This window comes from Lygodium microphyllum, chromosome 1, assembly GCF_053477565.2.
Source record: "Lygodium microphyllum isolate KBCC chromosome 1, Lygodium_microphyllum_v1.1.10, whole genome shotgun sequence".
NCBI lineage: Eukaryota > Viridiplantae > Streptophyta > Polypodiopsida > Schizaeales > Lygodiaceae > Lygodium > Lygodium microphyllum.
This window is the reverse complement of record NC_141135.1, coordinates 26,717,165-26,723,164: the sequence shown is the minus strand read 5'-3', so window position 1 is coordinate 26,723,164 and position 6,000 is coordinate 26,717,165. Positions and strand designations below refer to the sequence as shown.

At 35.2% G+C, this 6,000-nt stretch overlaps 1 protein-coding gene across 1 annotated transcript in view; it reads right to left on the bottom strand.

Moving 5' to 3' along the window:
- Window positions 1–1,543: 1,543 nt before the first annotated feature.
- Window positions 1,544–6,000, bottom strand: part of LOC148040932 (uncharacterized) — a 69,328-nt gene continuing 64,871 nt past the window's right edge. Inside the window, exon 4 of the transcript XR_015690329.1 lies at window positions 1,544–1,630. The gene's annotated coding sequence lies outside the window, so the exon portion shown is untranslated. The remainder of the gene's footprint in view (window positions 1,631–6,000) is intronic.

Genomic DNA, 6,000 nt, shown 5'->3' with positions numbered 1-6,000 from the left:
TCTCATCTAGGTGAAAATGTAACTAATAAGGACCTTCAAAAGGGATTGTAATAAAGAGATAAATAATAAACCCAAGTACACCAACCTTGGTTATTTTCTTAAGATGAAAAGGTTTGGAGAGAGAGAGAGAGAGAGAGAGAGAGAGAGAGAGAGAGAGAGAGAGAGAGAGAGAGAGAGAGAGAGAGAGAGAGAGAGAGAGAGAGCTTAAGATTCTACGAGAGATACATAGAACACACAGATAATGCACAAAAAGTTAGGAAGTTAATAGCCTATAATTCTTTCTATCTTTCTTCTCCTTCTTCTTCTTCTACAAAAAATATCTACTAAAGATAAGGGAAAAAACACACTAGATACATAACATTATACAAGAAATATATAATGTGAGCATGCTACCTAGTGGGCTAGCTAGATTGATGTGTCATAACTTGGTAGGTGGAGTAATTGATGTCCAATGGAAATGTATCACTGGAATATGCCAATGCAATTATCAACCATGCATCCCATGATGTGAATGTGCATACAATCATCTAAGTACATGAGTGCTAGCTCATGTTGAGCTTGAAATGTCAATAGTCCCTCTCAAGTTGAACTCCATGTCTTGTACACCAACTTAGCTCGAAATTCATCAATGCTTTTTAGAATGCTGAGACTATTAAGGATAGACAATTTTATAGCTAAGTCAAGTCCCCCAATGAAAGCTAAGTACATACTCATGCATACCTTAATTTCATTCTCTCACACCTAACTATATAGCTTGTAGACCAATTTTAAAGAAACATCCATTCAAAGGCTAGTTTAAGATTTTTGAGAAGGTCAATCACACAAAATACTATGCATGATACCAAATAGCTACCTTGAGAGCATTTGGATTCCAAAATTCCATAGTATTCCTTCCTTTTTATTTAAGGTAGTTGTAGATAATTAGACATAAGCTACTAAGGTTAACAATTTGATTGTGATAGACATACACTTGTTACATTGTACACTCACAAATGTCCGCACCATTAGAGCTGACACTATGAAGAAATATATGTTTCACATGAACAATATGATTGGCCTTTAAGCATGGTCAGTTTCAAACATGTATCACCGCCTATGAACCAATTGCAAATGAATGATCTTCTAAATGAAATTTGAACTCACATCCCACATTTACTAGAGTCATTCTTCAAGTTGCACACAATGAAATATTTAATGCTTAGACCCCGAATATGAAATGTAGGAGCTTGAAAACTCAATTTAATATAAGAAGTTTCTCTTTATTGAGTAACACACTAGTTCACTTGGCCAAATAAGAAACCCTTTAGAAGTTCCAAAAGGGAGCATCTAATTGCAAATTTCCTTTTCTTGACTGCTAGACCTTTGATAGTGTAAGAGATTTTTAGAAGCTTAGGAAAATCTAACAATCTTGAATTTGAAAGTTCTATTGCAGTATTAAGAAAAGAGCATCATGATGTTTTTGACTCGTCTTTCTAGTATGAGACACACATAGATTTATCTATAAGAAGTCCCATGAAGTGGTTAGACATGGTCTCATTGATGACTTAAGGCCCAAATATACAACCTTTCCTTCACTTGATCTTTTGATCACAAAGCACTCTTTCTCGCCATCAACTTTTGTTCTTGAATCCTAAATCAAAAATACAAAAACCAATCTCGAAACTATGATAAACATATCCAACTTTAAAACTAAGGATGATAGAAAATTCTATAATGAAACCGAAAACTATAGCTGATCAAAGAAATAAATTTGTGTTATTAACAAATACTTAATCATTGGGATTTTTCTTTAGTGATCATTAGACCTCACTTATGCAACAAAATTATTTAATAATGGGAGTCCTCTAAAGGCACCTTGAATTGTTGTTAGATTTCTTAGATTTCATATTAAACCACACAAAAAGAAACATCTTTTACACATATGTCCATGTGATTATCGAAAGGGTATTGACACTAGCTAAAATCATGGTTTACCCTTTAATTTTCTTAAAGACTTCCTTGATTCTTAACATGGATTAAAAAGAATGAAATATCTTCATAACAAACAAATGGAATACGCACCATTGGATTATCTTTGTCTAATGATATGGTTTTTCTAGACTTGAAAAAATCTAATTTAATTTTTAGTGAAGTAAAACACTCCTAGAATAGTTGTTTTTTTCTTGAGGACTTGTTTTTCTCATATTGAGACCAACTTAAAATTAATGTGACCTATAACTAATGTCTATTGAGCTTTTGATATGCATGCTTAACCAAAGGTCTATTCACTACTATGGTATTTCAAAACCTATAATGTCTTAGACAAGCATCCCTCAACCCTCTTTCAACAAGTCAAGTGACCAACAACTCATTTTAGTAGTGACATAAGCCTTCATGCAATTGACAGAGATCTAGAGCTCGTAACTACCCAAAGGAAGGGATCCTACCCTCACAACCATATAAGACCTAAGCTAAATAGCTCTTGGAGCACTAATAACTCAAGGACATCCCTTTAGATGCCCTATAATCCAAAATTCTTCTATAACCAAAATATTCAAACCTAGAAGTCACCTTCCAAAGCAAATCTATTAGAAAGTATGCACTTATGAAATGTTCTTTTGCAATATTTCAAAGGTGCTCACGAGCATAAACTCTAATACTACTTCAAATGTACTACAATTGATATTTTTTAGATTCTACAAGAATAGGCATAATTATGTCTTCCATCATCCAGGTCCAAGGCTAATATCTATCTACCATTTTTTGAATAAAGATGAAATTTTAGTAGTAGTGTGTTTTTATTTATCTTTAGACGAGGCCTCGATTTATGAACATAAACACAAATATCATGCATACATCAAGTGGAAAATGTCAATAGGCATAGGAGGAAGAGACATATACTATAGTTAGAGGAAGTTAAATTATGAATTTTCATCTGAGAGATAGTACATGAAACCTTTGAATGAATAAGGTTGTTCTTATTTGATACTAGTTTTGGAGGTTAAAGACCCTACAAATTTGATTTTATTGTTAAGAGAAAGGATGTGTACTACATTCTCTTAGCCATTTTGTTCCTATTTTTATTTTCAATCAAGTAGATCAATAAGAAAAATTATGATTGCTAATGATAGATCAAGATGACTAATCCAATCTCTCTTTCCATGATGTGTAGCCCTCTCCCAAAATATCCAATTAGTTTAGGAAGGCCAAATCAAAATGGAGTTAGTCCATTGGACTATCGTCTTCAAAATTTCACTTGACACCACACAAAGTTCGACATTAGATCCTCTTCCTCTACCTTCAACATTGATATCCATGGTTAAGAGGGGGTTTCTACCCCTCATTAGTATTTAGAATTTTTTTCATTGTCTTTGACATTGGCCTCCCTCCCTTTGCATTGCATGATTATCATCTTGGCAAATGGTTAAGAGGGGGTTTCTACCCCTCATTTGTATTTATAGGTTTTGTCATTGTCTTTGACATTGGCCTCCCTCCATTGTTTTACTAACCCTTTGTGCATGATTATCATCTTGGCAAATGGTTAAGAGGGGGTTTCTACCCCTCATTAGTATTTATAGGTTTGACATTGGCCTCCCTCCATTGTTGTACTAACCCTTTGCATTGCATGATTATCATCTTGGCAAATGGTTAAGAGGGGGTTTCTACCCCTCATTAGTATTTATAGGTTTTGTCATTGTCTTTGACATTGGCCTCCCTCCATTTTTGTATTGACCCTTTTCATTGCATGATTATCATCTTTGTAAATGGATGCTTGGGAAAGTGAGCAATTTCCCCACGAAGGACACCATCAAAGTTGCAACTTGTTGCATGTGTATTCTCACCACATGGCATTCATCTATGCATCACATTCTATACAAAACCATTGAGCACCTTGTTCACACCAAATCCAAGCATATCTTTTTATCATCACCATACCTCTATATCCTTCTTCAGCATTCCTTCAACATCAACACCCTCATGGGTGAATTTGTACATGCCCTCTATTTTGTGATTAGTGAGCCAACTATCCACCTTTTCCCCCATGGGAATTGTTACATCCAAACAAGAAAAAATTCAAATTTGTGAAAACATTACCTTTGTAAGTTTTGATAGGCCACTAGCTAGTTGATGATTAGCATGCGTTGGCCTCATTAGGGTTGCCCTTTGAACTCTCAAGATAAGATAAACATCATCTCTATAGTCTCAATAGCTTATCTAGCAACCAACATTGATTGATCCCCTAGCTACTTTGGGGTGGGATGTCTCAATGTACACATAGGGTGAACTATGCTTGCATTTCTCTTTTGGTTATAGTCTTGGGCATGGAAGGATATTAAGTTTAAAATGTACATGACACATTAAATATTCATTAGCTTATTAAATGTCACCAAAACTCAAATGCACTCATTGTGCTTTAGTGTCCCATAAGCAAAGTCTCCTTTTTTTTGGGTTTCTTTTTATAAATACAGAATGTGCTAGTTTCTTGCATGCCTTGTTTTGGCAGTTATCCTATTCTATCCATAGTTCATCATTGTGTGACTACCAACAACTCCTCTTGCTTCAGCCCATTCATTCTTCATCACCTTTAGCTACTATTGTGATCATGAAAAGGTTTTTGAGACTTGCATTTGGTTTCAACTATTATCACCATCACCCTATCCTCTATTTGACCACTACAACTACTTTTCAAGTGTTTGTGAATGCTATCTTGATCATTATGACCTAGTGGACTACTAAATTTTTGTCCCTATATGGACTCCTTTGCTTTTGTTCATCATCTATAGTAGTTTTCAATATCAATGGAATCTACGTTTGCATTTCCATTGGGTCCTTTTTAAATTTTCAACACTTTTCTTTGTTATCCTCTACTTTGGTGTTTGCTACATTTGGGATCCAAGTTTAGTGCATGAAACACATTGATATTCCCCTTCAAGCCACTCCCACGAGAGTCATCAATTTTTATAGATATGTCCTTGAGGATTCTATATACATTCATTCATTATTCCAATTCTTTCCATTCATTTATTCACTCCTTATTTAGTTATCTTCATTTTTGCATTTTCTTTTGAAAACCCTAGTATATCTTCAAAAAGCTCAAAACCAAGAGTATCAACATCACAATCCTCTTCAACTCCAAGAAAGGTGGGTTGGTAAAATTTCTTTGATCACGCTTGGGGAGGTCTCACTTAAAGAAACTTTTAATTGCATGGACTCATACTCCATGGGTTTCTCTCACAAATACACAAACTTTTGGAATCAATGAGCATTTCATGTTAGCATAGATGGCCTCAGAAACATCATGCCACTAAGCCTCCAATCGTAACTCAAAAGGTATTCTTAGCTTCTTGCAATAGCAACTCTATTGAAGCTCCACCTCTTCAATCTATATCTCCTCTCTCCCTCCTTGAATAAGGAAGTACCAAAGCATTACCTTTTTCAACATAGTTAGTCTGAGAAGCCCTCTACTCATCACCTTCCACCTCCCAATGAACATGCAATAGAGTATGGGAAAGAAAGAAGAAGATTAGCTCCTTCCCTCACTTTATTTCTCCTCCTTCTCCAAAGTCTTTCCGATATTTAAAACTTAGTGGGTTGTTTTTAGTCATGACACCCTTCATGGTGGCCTTCATGGAAGAATACCCTTCATGGTGGCCTTTATGGCAATAAAGTTGCTAATTGCTATGTTGCTTTCCATACCCTCCACATAACGTTGATAGTTTTCATGATTTTTCTTCTATTTCCATTGAAAGATGTGACAATGACATGACCTATGATGTTGTTGTCCATGTCAATGCGTCAAATTCACCTCATCATGCATTCATCAAAGTGGACATACTACATATGATAATGCATCATCTTGGACATGGGTGGGCCCACATCAAGCCACTTCTCATGCCATTCACCACACACCATTGGAAATAGCTTTAAAACCATGTATCTTGGTCATATCCAGTGTCCAAGAAAGGCTCATATCTAGTCATCCATAATATTTCAATCCAAATTGATCTTATAAGTAAGTTA